The sequence below is a fragment of the Macaca thibetana genome, chromosome 14 (assembly GCF_024542745.1).
Source record: "Macaca thibetana thibetana isolate TM-01 chromosome 14, ASM2454274v1, whole genome shotgun sequence".
NCBI lineage: Eukaryota > Metazoa > Chordata > Mammalia > Primates > Cercopithecidae > Macaca > Macaca thibetana.
In genome coordinates this window covers 37,560,349-37,580,355 of record NC_065591.1, presented here as the reverse complement: position 1 = coordinate 37,580,355, position 20,007 = coordinate 37,560,349, and the positions used below count along the sequence as shown (strand labels likewise).

General features: G+C 39.6%; 2 protein-coding genes and 1 long non-coding RNA gene across 7 annotated transcripts in view; 1 reads left to right on the top strand and 2 right to left on the bottom strand.

Moving 5' to 3' along the window:
* Positions 1-18,767, top strand: part of LOC126934718 (uncharacterized) — a 136,597-nt gene extending 117,830 nt beyond the window's left edge. For 2 of the 3 annotated variants that reach the window (XR_007719080.1, XR_007719083.1), the window contains one exon: positions 15,509-18,767. This is a non-coding gene — a long non-coding RNA (uncharacterized LOC126934718). The remainder of the gene's footprint in view (positions 1-15,508) is intronic. The other variant, XR_007719081.1, reaches the window with a different exon arrangement.
* LIN7C (lin-7 homolog C, crumbs cell polarity complex component) overlaps positions 1-20,007 on the bottom strand; it is a 385,573-nt gene that overhangs the window by 165,531 nt on the left and 200,035 nt on the right. The gene's annotated exons all lie outside the window — the stretch shown is intronic.
* Positions 1-20,007, bottom strand: part of BDNF (brain derived neurotrophic factor) — a 69,971-nt gene that overhangs the window by 7,553 nt on the left and 42,411 nt on the right. The gene's annotated exons all lie outside the window — the stretch shown is intronic.

The following is a 20,007-nucleotide window of genomic DNA, read 5'->3' as shown; positions in this document are numbered from 1 at the left end:
TTTTCGTAAGAAGGCTTTTCATTTGGAAAGATCAGTGAACTCATTGAAATTCTTAGGTAAATATAGGCTGTGCTAAACCCAAATTATAAACTCTAAGGCAGCAGTCCCAACCCTTTTGGCACCAGGAACCAGTTTTGTGGAAGACAATTTTTCCACAGTCTGGGGGTAGCAGGGGGGATAGTTTTGGGATGAAACAGTTCCACCTTAGATCATCAATTAAATTCTCATAAGGAGTTGGGTTCTCATAAGAAGCATGCAACCTAGATCCCTTGTATGTGCAGTTCACAATAGGGCTCACGCTCCTATGAGAATCTAATGCCGCTGCTGATCTGAAAGAAGACAGAGCTCAGATGGCAATGCTTGCTCGCCCACCACTCACTTCCTACTGTGCAGCCTGGTTCCTAACAGGCCAGGGACTGGTAACAATCCATGGCCTGGGGGTTGGGGACCCCTGCTCTAAGGAATTTGACAGATGGCAATTATCAGCCACAACCAACTTCTTGAGTTCCTTTAATAGGATAAAACTTTACTTGAATAATTAAAAAGCAGATGACACTACCACATACTAACTGTCCTACTATTTCCTGTGTAGCTCTGTTTCTAACAGATCAATAAGAGACTTGGGAAGTAATCAGTAATAGTAATAACAATAATAGCAAAATTTGTAGTTTTCAGCCTTTTAATTTCCTACTATTCTGCTGAGCTTTCAACGAGTAATTTTATATACTGTATTAGGAAATAATCAAAGATTAAACAACAGCTTCCAGGACAATTTTCATTTTCAGCCTTCGGATGACTCTTTATCACACATAAGATAAAGAGGCTGTGCAGTATTGCTAAGTAGATTATATATTTATTTATACTTAATAAATTCATTGATGCTGTCTAATTCTGCTTTAAGTCTTACAACCATTAATTCAACCACATCTATAAAATGCTAGGAAGGCTTTCTTAGCCCCACTCTCAGGAAATTCAATATAGTACATAGAACTAAAAAGAAAATCAATGAAGTAGATATCAAGTTTAGCTTTAATCATGACTCACAAGTCTTAGACATTTCACTGAAGGAATGTCCATAACAACATGCTCTTTTACTCTTGCTGTAGTCATAACTTACATTTGTCTAAGAGACTACAGAACATTCACAGGCATCATCTAATTTGATTTTTACAAGGAGACAGGATGGGTATTATTATCCCCATTACATAGATGAGGCAATTATGCGTCAGAGAGGTTAGGTAACCTGTCAAATGTCATAAAGCTAATAGGTTACCTGTCTCCTGAACCAAGCTTTTACCATCAGCATGTGCTGCCAGTTTTAGAATATCAGCCACAGAGAAGAGAGTGGCTATGACAACGAAGGAGCTTACAAAATGTGGACACAGTTTTCTGCAGCTATGTGTGTCCTGGAACCCAACTTTCTAAAGGGAGTGCCATTAAGATACCACTTTGTAGGGCTGGATTAATCATGACCAAGATCCTTCAACTTTAAGGCTTGATTACTTCAATGGATGAAATTTCAGACAATGTGATCTTTTTCTAAGAGAGAGAATTACAAAAATTTTAGCATGTTAGGACTAAGTTTCTATGGCCAAAGCTGGGAAAACAAACATCAGTACAGATAATTCAGGCATACAGAAAAGAAAAAAAAAAAAGTCTTGTTTGTTCCCAGCCCCTTTGGGTTTTACCTGTGAGCATGTAATCAGAGAAAACACAGTTTAAAGATATGGCTGCTCATTTTAGACAGTCCTATAAAGATAATGGTAATGCTGAAGAAGTTATTAGTATTTCATTCCTAACATATATGATACAAACGATTAAGAGTTGACCTTAATGAAATCTTGCAAATCAATATTTAAAAATCTTTAATTTGCATCCAATTGACTACATCCATATGTTAGGCTTCCTTTTGTTCATTCATTCATCACACATGAAGTCTACTTTCCAGTCTTATGGTCTAGGAGGGAGGTAGGATATATGTAATATGTAACTAGAATATAAAGGTAGAAATGACCTAGAAAAAGTACAGATAAAATTTTATAAAGAGAAATAAGTTACTTCCAGTTAGGGAATAAAGGAATACATTGTCAAGAAGTTTGCAAAGGGCCAGGTGCAGTGGCTCACACTTGTAATCCCAACATTTTGGGAGGCCGAGGTGAGAGGATCGCTTGAGCCCAGGAATTCATTATCAGCCTGGGCAACACAGTGAGACCAGGTCTCTACAAAAACTTAAAAATTAGTCAGATGTGGTGGTGCACAACTGTAGTCCCAGCTACCTGGGAGGCTGAGGTGGGAGGATCACTTGAGTCCAAGAAGTTGAGGCTGCAGTGAGCCATGATCATGTCACTGCACTCCAGCTTGGGCAACAGACTCTATCTCAAAAATAAATAAATAAATAAATAAATAAATAAATAAATAAATAAGATTGTAAAGAGTCTGAATGTACCCTACAGTGGGTGAATGGCAGCTTAATGAATGGCAGGAAGGTGGGAAGGCATAGAGTAAATGTCTGGAGAGAAGAGTGTGGAATGGGAACAGTGAAAAATAAGACTGAATGACTGCCAGATTTTGAAAGCTTTTGGGGGATGCCAAAGAGTTTGGATGTTGCCATATGGGCGCCAAAGAGCCAATGAGAGTTTCTGAGCATGGGAATGCTGCAAGAAGACCAGTTTATCATCATGTGAAGGAAGACCTGAAAAAAAATGATACACTAGAAGAAAATAATTGGCTGACTTTACTCTTAGTGACTGTGGAGCTTTAAAAACAAATATTAAGTAGTTACTTAAATGTGGAGTTAAAGGCCTGGCTATATATTTTTAATTGATTAATCCATTTATTTATTTATAAGCTGAAGTGAGTTGCAAAAAGAAAAGTGGTCGAGAGAGTGTGCGGAGCTGAGTAGTAACCATCAGTAACATCTGGGTTGGCAGAAAGAACAAGATAGACAAAAACGGAGGAAAGGTGGTACCACAAACTGATTCCAATTATAATTACAAAGAATTTTGATTACATTGCTCAGTACTTTTAATTCAAATATCTCCAAACACTTTGCAAATATTAACTGATTAAAACTCAGAAGACTCTAGAGATGTAGGTAACTATAATTATCCTCATTTGGTATAGGAGGAGAGAGGACAAGAGTTTTTAATCAACTCATCTACTCACTGTGGTTCCCTTGATAGAACAAGTTCAGAAACCCAGATTCCAAAGGAAACTAGGCCTTAAACTATAGGGACTGGTTTGTTTCATTCCTCTATATTATTTCCACATTATTTTCCCATCATATATGTATTGCTTAGCCAAGAAGACTAAAACAAGAAAACACTACCACAACAAAAACCACCCACACATTCCTCAAAGAAAATAATTAGCCATTGAAATCTATAAATAAAATGGAAAAAAAAAAAAAAAGTAATGGTCATCACAGATACTCACCTACTTATCCAGATGGCCATTCACGTGAAATTAATAAATATTTTAGTAAATGATATCTGAAAATGCAGATATTCCAAAGCTTTGCAGCTACCTTTAAAAATATAGTTTTTAGCCATAATGTAGCTTATGTCTGAGAACATCCAAATACATGTCCTACAAAACACAGTACTTCATACCACAGTATACGCTAAGCCCCTGGTATGTCTGTGGTGTTGATTGATACTTGCAGACATCACTTAAACTCACTAAGAGTTTCAGAGAAATTGCTGATTCTTAATTCATACCTGAAGTGATACCTACACGTAACTACCATAAGAAAAAATGTATAATTTCCAGAGTCTTTAATTTGATGGATAAATTTATATGCATCTTTGTTAGAAAGCACCATAGCTCTGACCCTCTGTTACTTCCCACTACACCCCTACTCCCCATCTCTGAAAATATAAGGATTTTTTTTATTGGCAGATGCTCTACCTTTCTTCAAGAGTAAACTTAAAATGCCTGTGTTACAAAGACACTTGTTTTTGCTTGATAAGGAGCAAAGGATAAGGATTGACATTGGATATTCTCCTCTGAATAAGCAACTAGAACAATTTGTACAGTACCATGTACAAACTAAGTACTCAATTCTCCTTGTGCTAGAAATATTTGTAAAGTATTTAGGGAAGTGCAATTAAACTAAGAGCAGTAAGTCTTAAGGTAAATTGAAATTTTGTCATTAATTTTGGAATAAACAATAAAAAATGCCTGGCACAAGGGCCAGAACTGGGCAGAGAACATCCCATCTGGCCTCCTGACCCCAGGCACTTAGTGCTTCCATCAAGAGAAAGAAGTTACTTCCAGTTAGGGAATAAAGGAATGCATCGTCAAGAAGGTTGCAAAGGGCCAGATTCAGTGGCTCACATTTGTAATCCCAACACTTTAGGAGGCCGAGGCGGGAGGATCACTAGAGCCCAGGAATTTAAGATCAACCTGGGCAACACAGTGAGACCATGTCTCTACAAAAACTTAAAAATTAAAAAAAAAAGGTGTGGTGCACACCTATAGTATCAGCTACTTGGGAGGCTGAGGTAGGAGGATTACTTGAGTCTAAGAAGTTGAGACTACAGTGAGTGAGTGATCATGCCACTGAACTCCAGCCTGGGCGACAGAGACACTGTTGCCCTAGGAACACAACTGTTTCTCTGTAACCAATGAAGGTTCCCGATAGCCAGAGTCACCCAGAATTCACAGTCACATCGAACCTTGCCCTCATCCTCTGCCTCCTTGTCACAGACAACACTGCACCAATAGTACACATCTCCAGTCTATAACAAAGAAGTCTTAGCATCAAGCATACTCAAGCCACTTGCATAGCAAATGAGGTCATCTGAAAACACTTTTAAAGGTTATTTAAAAAAAAAAAAAAAGGTTTTCATTTACAGGACCCAAATGGCAGTTGACATTCCATGTAAAAGTTTAACTTCTTCAATTAGGATTCTGTTTTCTTTAGAATTTCAGGTGGGATCCATTACAATTCACTGAAGTTTAGATTTAACAATGTTATATCTACTATGTTATTGGAAACCACATAATATTTACCAAATTCCCATACATAGTAGACAGTGACATTAATTAAGAAGATAATTTCCAATTTGTTCCATGAAGTTTCAGTGACCCACTCTGTAATAAAGAACCTGGAGAGGGAGGTTCCAAGATGGCCGAATAGGAACAGCTCCAGTCTGCAGCCCCCAGAGTGGGTGACGCAGAAGACGGGTGATTTCTGCATTTCCAACTGAGGTACCAGGTTCATCTCACTGGGCCTTGTCGGACAGTGGGTGCAGCCCATGGAGCATGAGTCGAAGCAGGGCGGGGCATCACCTCACCTGGGAAGCGCAAGGAGTTGGGGAATTCCCTTTCTTAGCCAAGGAAAGCCATGACCAATGGTACCTGGAAAATTGGGACACTCCCACCCTAATACTGCGCTTTTCCAGTGGTCTTAGCAAACGGCACACCAGGAGTTATATCTCGCACCTGGCTTGGAAGGTCCCACACCTATGGAGCCTGGCTCACTGCTAGCACAGCAGTCTGAGATCGAACTGCAAGGCAGCAGCAAGGCTGGGGGAGGGGCATCTGCCATTGCTGAGGCTTGAGTAGATAAAGCAGCCAGGAAGCTCGAACTGGGTGGAGCCCACTGCAGCTCAAGGTGGCCTGCCTGCCTCTGTAGACTCCACCTCTGGGGGCAGGGTATAGCTGAACAAAAGGCAGCAGAAACTTCTGCAGACATAAACATCCCTGTCTGACAGCTTTGAAGAGAGTAGTGGTCCTCCCAGCATGGAGTTTGAGATCTGAGAACGGGCAGTGTGCCTCCTCAAGTGGGTTCCTGACCCCCGAGTAGCCTAACTGGGAGGCAACTCCCAGTAGAGGCCAACTGACACCTCATACGGCCGGGTGCCCCTCTGAGATGAAGCTTCCAGAGGAAGGATCAGGAAGCAACATTTGCCGTTCTACAATATTTGCTGTTCTGCAGCCTCTGCTGGTGATACCCAGGCAGACAGGGTCTGGAGTGGACCTCAGGCAAACTCCAACAGACCAGCAGTGGAGGGTCCTGACTGTTAGAAGGAAAACTAACAAACACAAAGGACATCCACATCAAAACCCCATCTGTACGTCACCATCATCAAAGACCAAAGGTAGATAAAACCACAAAGATGGGGAGAAACCAGAGCAGAAAAGCTGAAAATTCTAAAAATCAGAGTGCCTCTTCTCCTCCAAAGGAATGCAGCTCCTCACCAGCAATGGAACAAAGCTGGATGGAGAGTGACTTTCACAAGTTGAGAGAAGAAGGCTTCAGATGATCGCTAATAACAAACTCCTCCAAGCTAAAGGAGAATGTTCGAACCCATTGCAAAGAAGCTAAAAACATTGAAAAAACATTAGACAAATGGCTAGCTAGAATAAACAGCGTAGAGACAACCTTAAATGACCTGATGGAGCTGAAAACCATAGCACGAGAATTACGTGATGCATGCACAAGCTTAAGTAGCTGATTCAATCAAGTGGAAGAAAGGGTATCAGTGATTGAAGATTGAATGAATGAAATGAAGCAAGAAGAGAAGTTTAGAGAAAAAAGAGTAAAAACAAATGAACAAAGCCTCCAAGAAACATGGGACTATGTGAAAAGACCAAATCTACATCTGACTGGTGTACCTGAAAGTGATGAGGAGAATGGAACCAAGCTGGAAAACACTCTTCAGGGTATTATCCATGAGAACTTCCCCAACCTAGCAAGGCAGGCCAGCATTCAAATTCAGGATACACAGAGAATGCCACAAAGATACTCCTTGAAAAGAGTAACTCCAAGACACATAATTGTCAGATTCAGCAAAGTTGAAATGAAGGAAAAAATGTTAAAGGCAGTGAGGGAGAAAGGTCAGGTTACCCACAAGGGAAGCCCATCAGACTAACGGCATCTCTTGGCAGAAACTCTACGAGTGAGAAGAGAATGGGGGCCAATAGCTGACATTCTTAAATAAAAGAATTTTCAACCCAGAATTTCATATCCAGCCAAACTAAGCTTCAGAAGTGAAGGAGAAATGAAATCCTTTACAGACAAGCAAATGCTGAGAGATTTTGTCACCACCAGGCATGCCTTACAAGAGGTCCTGAAGGAAGCATTAAACATGGAAAGGAACAACTGGTACCAGCCACTGCAAAAACATGCCAAATTATAAAGACCATCAATGCTAGGAAGAAACTGCATCAACTAAGAGGCAAAATAACCACAGGATCAAATTGACACATAACAATATTAACCCTAAATGTAAATGGGCTAAATGTTCCAATTAAAAGACACACACTGGCAAATTGGATAAAGAGTCAAGACCCATCAGTGTGCTGTATTCAGGAGACCCATCTCACGTGCAGAGACACACATAGGCTCAAAATAAAGGGATGGAGGAAGATCTACCAAGCCAATGGAAAGCAAAAAAAAGCTGGGGTTGCAATCCTAGTCTCTGATAAAACAGACTTTAAACCAACAAAGATCAAAAGAGACAAAGAAGGCCATTACATAATGGTAAAGGGATCAATTCAACAAGAAGAGCTAACTATCCTAAATATATATGCACCCAATACAGAGGCACCCAGATTCATAAAGCAAGTCCTTGGAGACCTACGAAGAGACTTAGACTCCCACACAATAATAATGGGAGACTTTAACACCCCACTGTCAACATTAGACAGATCAACGAGACAGAAAGTTAAAAAAGATATCTAGGAACTGAACTCAGCTCTGCACCCAGGGGACGTAATAGACATCTACAGAACTCTCCACTCCAAATCAACAGAATATACATTCTTCTCAGCACCACATCGCACTTATTCCAAAAATTGATGACATAGTTGGAAGTAAAGCACTCCTCATCAAATATAAAAGGACAGAAATTATAACAAACTGTCTCTCAGACCACAGTGCAATCGAACTAGAACTCAGTATTAAGAAACTCAGTCAGAACCACTCAACTACATGGAAACTGAGCAACCTGCTCCTGAATGACTACTGGGTAAATAACGAAATGAAAGCAGAAATAAAGATGTTCTTTGAAACCAATCAGAACAAAGACACAACATACCAGAATCTCTGGGACACATTTAAAGCAGTGTGTAGAGGGAAATTTATAGCACTAAATGCCCACAAGAGAAAGCAGGAAAGATCTAAAATTGACACCCTAACATCACAATTAAAATAACTAGAGAAGCAAGAGCAAACACATTCAAAAGCTAGCAGAAGACAAGAAATAACTAAGATCAGAGCAGAACTGAAGGAGATAGAGACACAAAAAACCCTCCAAAAAAATCAATGAATCCAGGAGGTGGTTTTTTGAAAAGATCAACAAAATTGATAGACTGCTAGCAAGACTAATAAAGAAGAAAAGAAAGAAGAATCAAATAGATGCAATAAAAAATGACAAAGGAGATATCACCACCGATCCCACAAAAATACAAACTACCATCAGAGAATACTATAAACACCTCTATGCAAATAAACTAGAAAATCTAGAAGAAATGGATAAATTCCTGGACACATACACACTCCCAAGACCAAACCAGGAAGAAGTTGAATCTCTGAGTAGACCAATAACAGGCTCTGAAATGGAGGCAATAATTAATAGACTACCAACCAAAAAAAGTCCAGGACCAGATGGATTCACAGCCTAATTCTACCAGAGGTACAAAGAGGAGCTGGTACCATTTCTTCTGAAACTATTCCTATCAATAGAAAAAGAAGGAATCCTCCCTAACTCATTTTATGAGGCCAGCATCATCCTGATACCAAAGCCTGGCAGAGACACAACAAAAAAAGAGAATTTCAGGCCAGTATCCCTGATGAACACTGATGCAAAAATCCTCAATAAAATACTGGTAAACTGAATCCAGCAGCACATCAAAAAGCTTGTCCACCACGATCAAGTTGGCGTCATCCCCGGGATGCAAGGCTCGTTCAACATATGCAAATCAATAAACGTAATCCAGCATATAAACAGAATCTAAGACAAAAACCACATGATTATCTCAATAGATGCAGAAAAGGCCTTTGACAAAATTCAACAGCCCTTCATGCTAAAAACTCACAATAAATTCGGTATTGATGGAACATCTCTCAAAATAATAAGAGGTATTTATAACAAACCCACAGTCAATATCATACTGAATGGGCAAAAACTGGAAGCATTCCCTTTGAAAACTGGCACAAGACAGGGATGCCCTCTCTCAACACTCCTATTCGACATAGTGTTGGAAGTTCTGGCTAGGGCAATCAGGCAAGAGAAAGAAATAAAGGGTATTCAATTAGGAAAAGAGGAAGTCAAATTGTCCCTGTTTGCAGATGACATGAGTGTATAGTTAGAAAACCCCATCGCCTCAGCCCAAAATCTCCTTCAGCTGATAAGCAACTTCAGCAAAGTCTCAGGATACAAAATCAATATGCGAAAATCACAAGCATTCTCATACACCAATAACAGACAAACAGAGAGCCAAATCATGAGTGAACTCCCATTCACAATAGCTTCAAAGAGAATAAAATACCTAGGACTCCAACTTACAAGGGAGGTGAAGGACCTCTTCAAGGAGAACGACAAACCACTGCTCAGTGAAATAAAAGAGGACACAAACAAATGGAAGAACACTCCATCCTCATGGATAGAAAGAATCAATATCGTGAAAATGGCCATACTGCCCAAGGTAATTTATAGATTCAATACTATCCCCATCAAGCTACCAATGACTTTCTTCACAGAATTGGAAAAAACTACTTTAAAGTTCATATGTAACCAAAAAAGAGCCCACATTGCCAAGACAATCCTAAGCCAAAAGAACAAAGCTGGGGGCATCACGCTACCTGACTTCAAACTATACTACAAGGCTACAGTAACCAAAACATCATGGTACTGGTACCAAAACAGAGATATAGACCAATGGAACAAAACAGAGCCCTCAGAAATAATACCACACATCTACAGCCATCTGATCTTTGACAAACCTGAGAGAAACAAGAAATGGGGAAAGGATTCCCTATTTAATAAATGGTGCTGGGAAAACTGGCTAGCCATATGTAGAAAGCTGAAACTGGATCCCTTCCTTACACCTTATACAAAAATTAATTCAAGATGAAATAAAGACTTAAATGTTAGTCCTAAAACCATAAAAACCCTAGAAGAAAACCTAGGCAATATCATTCAGGACTTAGGCATGGGCAAGGACTTCATGACTAAAACACCAAAAGCAATGGCAATAAAAGCCAAAATTGACAAATGGGATCTAATTAAACTAAAGGGCTTCTGCACAGAAAAAGAAACTAACATCAGAGTGAACAGGCAACCTAAAGAATGGGAGAAAATGTTTACAATCTACCCATCTGACAAAGGGCTAATATCCAGAATCTACAAAGACCTTAAAAAAATTTACAAGAAAAAATCAAACGACCCCATGAAAAAGTGGGCAAAGGATATGAACAGACACTTCTCAAAAGAAGACATTTATGCAGCCGACAGACACACGAAAAAAAACTCATCATCACTGGCCATCAGAGAAATGCAAATCAAAACCACAATGAGATACCATCTCATGCCAGTTAGAATGGTGATCATTAAAAAGTCAGGAAACAACAGCTGCTGGAGAGGATGTGGAGAAACAGGAACACTTTTACACTGTTGGGGGGACTGTAAACTAGTTCAACCATTCTGGAAGACAGTGTGGTGATTCCTCAAGGATCTAGAAGTAGAAATACCATTTGACCCAGCCATCCCATTACTGGGTATATACCCAAAGGATCATAAATCATGCTGCTATAAAGACACATGCACATGTATGTTTATTGTGGCATTATTCACAATAGCAAAGACTTGGAACCAACCCCAACGTCCATCAATGACAGACTGGATTAAGAAAATATGGCACATATACACCATGGAATACTATGCAGCCATAAAAAAGGATGAGTTCATGTCCTTTGTAGGGACATGGATGCATCTGGAAACCATCATTTTCAGCAAACTATCACAAGAACAGAAAACCAAACACTGCATGTTCTCACTCATAGGTGGGAACTGAACAATAAGAACACTTGGACACAGGGAGGGGAACATCAGACACCGGGGCCTGTTGTAGGGTGGAGGTCGGGGGAGGGATAGCATTAGGAGATATCTCTAATGTAAATGACAAGTTAATGGATGCAGCACACCAACAAGGCACATGTATACATATGTAACAAACCTGCAAATTGTACACATGTACCCTAGAACTTAAAGTATAATAATAAAAAAAAAGAACCTGGAGAAATTATCAAGTAAGCATCATATTTAATGAATTTAACTATGGTGGAATTGTGGAAAAAATTTTCCTGTACAGGGATGATGACTCAGGAAATGATGCAGACAGAGATAGAAAAACAAATGTCATTGTAACACAGGTATTTAAATTGTATTTAAATATACAGACTTTTGAATTTATAGAAAATTTTCAAGTATGAAATTGTTTTTATGCAACCTAAAAGTCTCAAAGTTCAAATAATTTTTTGAGTGTTACATTTATAAATTGTGTATTAATGCAATTCGAATTTATTCCTAAAAATATTTTAACTAAAGGAGAAACTCATGGGGCCTGATATTAGAGTTTTAGGAAATGTACATATGGGATAAACTTACATAGGCTGAAATTAAGTGAAACCTTGCTTCTCAATGTTGAGATGGATTAGCCATTTTAACATAAAGTAGAAGCTTCTAAGAAATGCAGAATCTCAACTTCCCCACCCTCATTCCACCTACCCCACCCACTCAATCAGATCCTGCATTTCAATAAGATTTATTTAGTGCAATAACTTTTTTACTTATCAAAGTTGAGAAGCACTAGACTAAATGATGAAGAGAAAAGAGGCTGCTTAGGATAGGGAAATAAAAGGTTAAAGTTAACTTAAGTATTATGATACTTTCTTAGCGTGTCATACAGTTAGTTACCTGTCATCTTTCCTCATCAGTTCAACTTGTTTTATGGGGATGTTTATGTGGGAAAATATCTTTGCTTTTGTAATTTATGTGGGAAAATATCTTTGCTTTTATAATTTTACTTAAGTAAAATCTGGGCTCCTTTCATGTCAACTAGCTTTTCCACTATTGTTGTTATGATAAGTACAGGCTACTTATAAACATGATTAGTTCAATGAGAACTTTTAGAGTATTGCTAACCTAAATCTGGACATCTACACAATCATTAATTCTTACCAAAATGCTACAAGGCAATATAAGCATAATTAGCCTCCCTGATCCCTCAACATAGCCTAATATCATTCACTCAATCAGAATCATACTAGAAATGATATGACCAACTATAGCAGGTAGTAGATGTCCAGTCACACTACTATTGCTTTTAGCCAGATGTCTCTGGTCCTTGTGAGTTCCTTTAGTCCTATATGGTGAAATAGCAACAGAGAGAACCAACTCACTCACTCAAGGCAGATTTCTTATTTCTAGATTTGTCCTGAAACCAACAGATCCAGCTCTCTCTTTAAATACCATGAAATTTAAACAAACGAAACTCACAAAATAAAACAGCAGCAGCAGCAGCAGCAACAACAATGAAATCTTAAAATAGTAAATATAAGTTTCAAGCATCGAAACCCCCTCTCCAACCAAAATCTCTCTTCTTCAATAAAGTTCCCAGGAGGAACCCAATTTCTAGATTGGTATCCAATATTTGGGATCATTTGATTCAAGACTGAAGTACTTAAAATGGCTTTTAAAGAAGGAAAAAAGGTTAGATTTCCAGAGAAAAGTGTAACATTTTTTAAGTTGAACATTATGAGGGATTTGATGGGGGCAGCTTTGCAAGTAGAACTGGAGACTGGTCCACCGTTTAGCCTTTTTACAAAAGACTGCAAAGGTTGTTTGTTTCCAGACACCAAGAAGTTACCAAGTTCACCAGTCCAAATGCAAATGACTCACACTAGGAACCCTAATAGTGCTGCTATTTGCAAAGGGGTGGGGCTGAGATGACGCAGGACCCTATTTTCCCAGGTGGCATCTTAAGTATGGTTGATTCTACCTTCAGCCCCACATTGAAAAGTACAGTGTAAACACAGCTAAGGGACCGCCTCCTTCAAATTACACACAAGGCACACCTACTTATAGGAGATGTTGTGAAAGCCAGGTGGGGCTTTGTCTTTCAAGTCCCTGCATCCAAGAATAAGCATGCTCTGTACCAAAAAAAAAAAAAAAGAAAAAAAAGAAAAAAAAGCAAGGATGATGCAACTGCATTCATTGTCCCTAAAGGGAGAACATGCACTAACTCTCAGATCCAAGGATAAAGGGAATCCCCCTTTAAGAAAAGACGTTGGCATTATGTGGGGATTGGGAGCATGCCAGAACAACCACACTTTTTTACAAAAGAGAGAAAGAGAAAAAAAGTTAAGACCCATCTGTCTTATTTCAGTCTCTTTCTTCAGAACTGACAACTTTAATCAACAGGTTGCTTTCAGAGTATTGCTGGACATCTTGACTTTCTGCCATGAAATGCTATGGGAATTCTGACAGTTGAGAGCCAACACCCCACTAGACACCAGTGCTGCATAACCACGCTTTTAATAGACCCCAGAGCTGTGGTGACGGCATGCCCTTCCCAGTTTCTCCACAGATGGTGCTCCTGAAATTTTCCATAGTCAGTGTATTCTTGTGGTTAATTAGTTATCTGAGCAATTTCCATTGTAGAAAGAGTATCTCTACATAATGAAACCCATCTTAGGACCAAACTGCTGGGCTTCAATGTCATTAATTCAGAAAGGCTAAAATGAAAATGAGATGAATAATTCTCACCTGCTGAAGGGACTGCACTAGATTAAATCCTATCCTCTGAAATACATAGAACATTAAATTTAGAAAAACGAGAGGTGAAAACAGGTGGTGGAAGAAACTGGAAAGGTAAGTTGCCTCTAGAGACCAAAAAATAACACTCTTTTTCAAACTATTATCAAGAAATCTTGGGGGAAAGATAAAATTAGCAAGAGAAGGCTAATAGCTCTCTGTTACTCACCTTTTATGAAACCATTTTCAGGGATCAGTTTGTTAAATTCCACTGAAACGCGGAGGTACACAGCACAGCCCTTCTTCTGGGATGCACAGTCATGCCGTACAGAAGGGTGTGGGTAGAGACACCAAAACATGTGTGGACCTGCAACCCTTTCTGTAGAAACTCAGCATTCTGAGTAGTAAGAAGGATTAACCTTGTACGCACATGGAGAATACTGGTGGCTCCACACATCCAGTTGTCTTTCAGGTTATTTTTGCATCCCACTCTATAATTTCTTTTAATTACTTACTGTAAAGCACAGGAAAGTGCTCATTACTTGTAGCTTAATGCAGGAGGAAATATAATTGAATATGTTCTTCTAGCCACTGCTGTACCCCAGCTCCCAGCTCTTCTGAAGTGTCACTGTTCATCTCAACAGCATGAGTAAGGCAGTTTCCAGGCCCTGTGCATAATGAGCCATGTGGACCCTATTCAAGAAACTGGCTGTACTCCAGAATCACTATAAAATATAAGGAAAATATTAACATCTTAGATGACAAAAGATCCATATGGCTGGCCAGAAAATATCCGCATCATTTAAGCCATTAGAATGCACCTATATGGAAACATTCAATTTGGTGGTACTGTGAACAACAGGACTGTGAAAACATCTGTTTGTCTCCACCCATTTTCACTAAACACTGGTTCCTATAGAAGACATGTGAACTCAAATACCAACATATTTCATCTGAGCATGGGACAGGGACTCCATTTTTACATAGTTGCTATAATAAATACAATATTTGCTGGTGATAAGATTTTGGAAGATGCTCGGGGCAGCTGGAAAAATAAGTAAAATGTTTCTCTTTGTCTTAACCTTGATAAAAAAAAAATAGCTAACATTTATTAATGGTGAGGTAGATAATTTGATTATCCACCACTTGTAGCTGAGGAAACTGAGGCCCAGAGAGTTTCGGTGGATTCCCTAAGATCACATACCCATCATGTGGTGGAGAGGGAATATGAACCAGTGCTGGCTTGCTATGCCTCTTTCCATATGGGGTCAGACATGGATGTGGTGTCTTATTTGTGAGGGAGGTCTACTTGGCAGAGATATCCTTCAGACCCTGTATGCCAGTTTTTTATTTATTTAAACAAAGCCCCATATGAGCACTTCTGATAAGCAGTTTGTTTACACACTAATTCCACAGAGGTTAAATATAATCCTAATGTTTCTTTGTTGCTACTCTGTTCCCAGTATTGAATTATTACCACAAGGTACCAACCATACACGCATACTTAATAGGGCATTGTGTCAAAACTATGCATGAGGGTCATTTGTTTGAGATGTCAGAACATTTTCCCCTGAGAAGATCTCATTGGGCATTGAAACAGAACCACATGCTTTTCAGACCAGCAACCGCGACTACCAAATACTCTTCTGTCAACTCTACTTGAGTAAGAATGCTTTCAATTAAGACCTAAGTGTCAACATGCCTTTAAAAAAATTGTGGTGACATAAAATCTTTCTTTTTAGTGCCCAACAGAATCCCTTCAAAGCCTGGTGGTCTAACACCCTATGCTACATGACTTGTGATCCACCCATTTGTCGTGTTCTTTGGGAATGTGCCTGAGGGGCTGAGATGTGACTTGAAAAGAATGGTAGAACAAGATAATCTCAAATTTATTATCAAGGAATAGTTCAGACAACTACTTCAGACGACAGAGACAGCAGAACAGATGGTCCGGTGTGGATAGAGCATCAGACACTCACAGACTGTGCCAACAAGAGCCATCGAGTCAAAACAGCCAAAGGAAGGAGGATCATGGATTGGGTTCTCTCACACCAAACTGATGCCCAGAGGCCCTTGGCATGAATAACAAAGGCAACCAGTCCCACAAGCCATACTGAGTTAATACAAAACCTATACCTGGGCTGACATCCCAAATATGTGTGGCAAGTTAGATGATGATGGCACAAAAGACAGAACACCTTTGCTTCTAGCCATTGTCAGCTCTTGGTAGACAGCAGACTTTTAGAGGAGCAGCTGCAAGGAGCCTGAGAACAAAACTGGAAATGCCTGTTATGAAAGCCTTCACAGGTATTATTAACAAAAGAAAATGTGTATTTGTAAATGATGTGTCAGTTAGATTTTGGCAGTCCATTCTTATGCCCAGGAATGACCTCTTGTATAGGCCGGATACAGTCATCAATGCAACTGTCCAGGTGCAACTATTCTATAAAGGGGAAGAGGAGTGACTTTCCCCTGTAAAGTGGCCCTATCAAAATTCTGTAAGAAAAGATCGTCCATTTAAATTGAATAACCACTGTGCCCGGCTCCATTTACCACACTTTTCTATGCAGTGGAACTGAAGGGGATTTTTTTTTCCGTCCTCAGAGAAAAATAAGACTGAGAATCAAACTTTCTAATGAGAATGGTAAGGAGTTATGTGAGGATGACCTGAAATATAGGCTTCTCAAAATGCGGAGATGTTATCTAGGCCGTAAATCATGGTGTTTTAATATGATCCCCTATTTGCCTAATGCAGGAAACCACTTGGCAACTTTAAGGAAGAAGTCTAGCAATACTGCATCATAGTTCAATGTTTATATTGTACTTGGGCAGTTTAAATTTATCTTATAGAGTACTAATTAATTGCAAATGTTGGGTAAGTGTAAAATCATTCCTCAAAAAAGCATCCCTTGAGTATGAAAGTTCCAAGCTTCGCAAGACATCCCTGTGATTTGGGATACATCTCTTGAACTCAGTCCTGAAAATAATGTTTTGTTTTGTTTTGTTTTTCCTGAGATGGAGTCTCGCTCTGTTGCCCAGGCTGGAGTGCAGTGACCCGATCTTGGCTCACTGCCAGCTCTGCCTCCCAGGTTCACGCCATTCTCCTGCCTCAGCCTTCTGAGTAGCTGGGACTACAGGTGCCCACCACCATGCCCAGCTAATTTTTTGTATTTTTAGTAGAGATGGGGTTTCACCGTGTTAGCCAGGATGGTCTCGATCTCTTGACCTTGTGATCCACCCGCCTCGGCCTCCCAAAGTGCTGGGATTACAGGCGTGAGCCACTGCGCCCGGCCAAAAATAATGTTAATAGCTGAGAAAAGAGCATTGAAAGCCTCATACACAGTGTGTTGTGGTGAGACAATTTTCTTTTTGGTTCTAAAAAACACTGTTGTGCTCTTTAGATCCAGGATGGCTAGTTATGTGAATAATGAATGCATATTCAATTTTCTGCTACAGGAAATTCTGCAAGTGGCAACATGGGTCCATTCTGTGTGTGTCACTAGAGCTGGTGCAAGCCCATGACCATGGTGAGGCACTGTTTCCACTGGAACTAATCTGATACCTGCACCAGCTCTTGGAACTGTGCAGTGTTCCCACTGCAAACTACCGATGAGGTAAATAACTTCTCACCTCCTATTTCTCATCTCATCTCACACACTCTGTTTGATGAGGCTATGGAGAAACACATCTTTTCATACACTAATGGTGGGAGTACAAACAATTCAAGCCTTTTGCAGGACAATTAGGCAATATCTATCAAAATTATACATGATTTTTCCTGCTGGCCCAGCAATTCCACTTCTGGGAATAAACAGACAGATATAGTTGCATATGTACAAAATGATGGAAAGCTCTCTGGAATATATTAGTAAGTGATAAAACAAGGTGTAAAATAGTGTATATATGGCTACTACTTTTTGTTTTAAAAATGGGGGAAAATGGCAGAGCTTGCGGTGAGCCGAGATCGTGCCACTGCACTCCAGCCTGGGCAACAGAGCGAGACTCTGTCCCCAAAAAAATAAAAGTGTGTGTGTGTGGGGCGGGAATAATGGTACATATTCATTTTTACCTGTATCTATATAAAACACACTATCAAGGATTCACAAGAAACTAATACAAATGATCATCTTATAGATGGTATGTATTGGGGGATACTGGGGTGAGCAACATATAAGTGGGGCAAGACTTTTCAGTGTAAACTTCCTTGAAATTTTATTTTGATTTTTGAATAATGTAAATTAACTGTCAAATAATTAAATTAAAAATAACCAATTTTTTAACCAAACATTTAATCTAGTGGCTTTACTTTTGACACAAGACAATCTCCACCAAACCACCAAATCTCCACCAATCACCAAAAACAGAGATTTACACCAGTTCGTTTGCTAGTTTTTCCTGGTAGTGACTACAATTAAGAAGTCCTGTGGGTGCCATCTCAGTTTGGGAGATATTTCCCTAGAAGAAATTGATTCAAGGTGGGACAATTGGGTATAGAGAATAGTCCCTGGGACCGGGGGCTGAAGTCCTGAGTTCTGGTCCTGCCTAACTCCCGCTTTCTATTAAGCTGACCCTGTGAAACAGCTGATACATGACCATTTTTTACCAACAAATTAGACAAATTCATGGGTGAACAAATTTAAAAACCCTGTTGCCTCACCACTATGATATGATGAGGACACATATACTCACCCACCCTGCCTAACTCACAGCATCACACCAGGGATTGTCAACATATGGGAAAGAGCTTTGTACACTGTAAAGGTCAACCCCACAAACAGCAGCTGTGAAACACAACACAACCCTGAGGGGGTGGCCATGGCCAAACACAGGAGGGGAAAAGAACCCAGCCACAAAAGCATCTGAGATACTGAGATATTGCAGAGGAATGAAATCTTCCAAAAGATGGAATCTAAACATAAACAGACATCAAGAGCAGGACTTGCAGTGGAAGATGTGGTTAAATGACTCCACATGTGGTCATCTGCCATTGAATACACTGCAAATTCTGTAAAGCCTACTAAGGGAAATTAGGGAGATGTAACTGGGAGCTTACTGTAAAGATACTGATATGAACACAAATGTGAAATCAGTGTTGAAAGATGGACCCAAAAGGATGGCTTTTAGTCCTTGTAACATATAATTGTTGGAGACATGTGTCTGTCATACACAGATAGGCCTCCAACTCACCTCTGAAATCAGATGCAAACTTCAAATACTTTTGAAAAGGCTCCCTAGAGGACCAAATGTAGAGATTAAATGAAAAACCACTCTTTAAAGAGGGTAAAAACACACACACACACACACACACACACTCAAAAAACTTCTCCTTTCCACATGTATAGTCATCTGGAAAACAGATCTCCCATTAAACAGATGGTCAAAGCTGTACCACAACATTAAAGTAAGCACAAAAATTCAGGAGTTCCTTTCCTCACCCTCCTAAAATGAAACATCCCAGTAGGCTAGAAATAACCTCATGAGGAAGTTCATTGAAGGTACTCCCACTTGGCAATGCTATACAGACACTCCCACTGGCAATGCTAGTTAAGAAACTAGTTACTTGGAACTCAGAAAAAATAAGAACTATTTTGATTAGGCAAGGCCCCTGTGAAAGGTGCCTAGTTCCAGCTGGGTCTCAGTAGTCTGATGGTGTCATACACTCCTGGACCTCCTCTTAATGAAACAAGGGATCTTGACTTCGGGCCCCATGCTGAGAAACTCTGAAGCCACTTTGGGCCAAATATAATGTCCTCTCACTTCTAGCTTCATAGCAGACCATGTTTCCGTATAGAAATTTCTCTAGGACGCTTACTATCCTATGTTATCTCAAGCCGGGGCCTTCTCTTACACAAGAGCCTTAAACTGCCTCTAAGTAAGAATTAAAGATATGTTATATTTTTGTGAATTATTCATTTATACATTCAGCAAAGGTTATTAAAAAGGATGTACTATTAGGAAGGAAGTTTGGATGTACTTTGCTTTAGGAAAATCATTTTCAAGGTTGCTTCATGCAAAGTGGGAATAATTAACTTGGTATCTCAGTGGATTTGCTAAGTGATTACCCCATGTTTAAATTGTCACTGATTTTCAAGTATGACAAGAAAACCAGAGACCCAAGGAGGTGGACACATTCCCACCTGTCAATAGCCCTCAAGAGAAGTGCTTCAGTATTACCCCAAATGGCCAACTTTGCATGGTTAATCATTTAGTTAGAGGCTCACAAGATCAAAAACAATTCTTT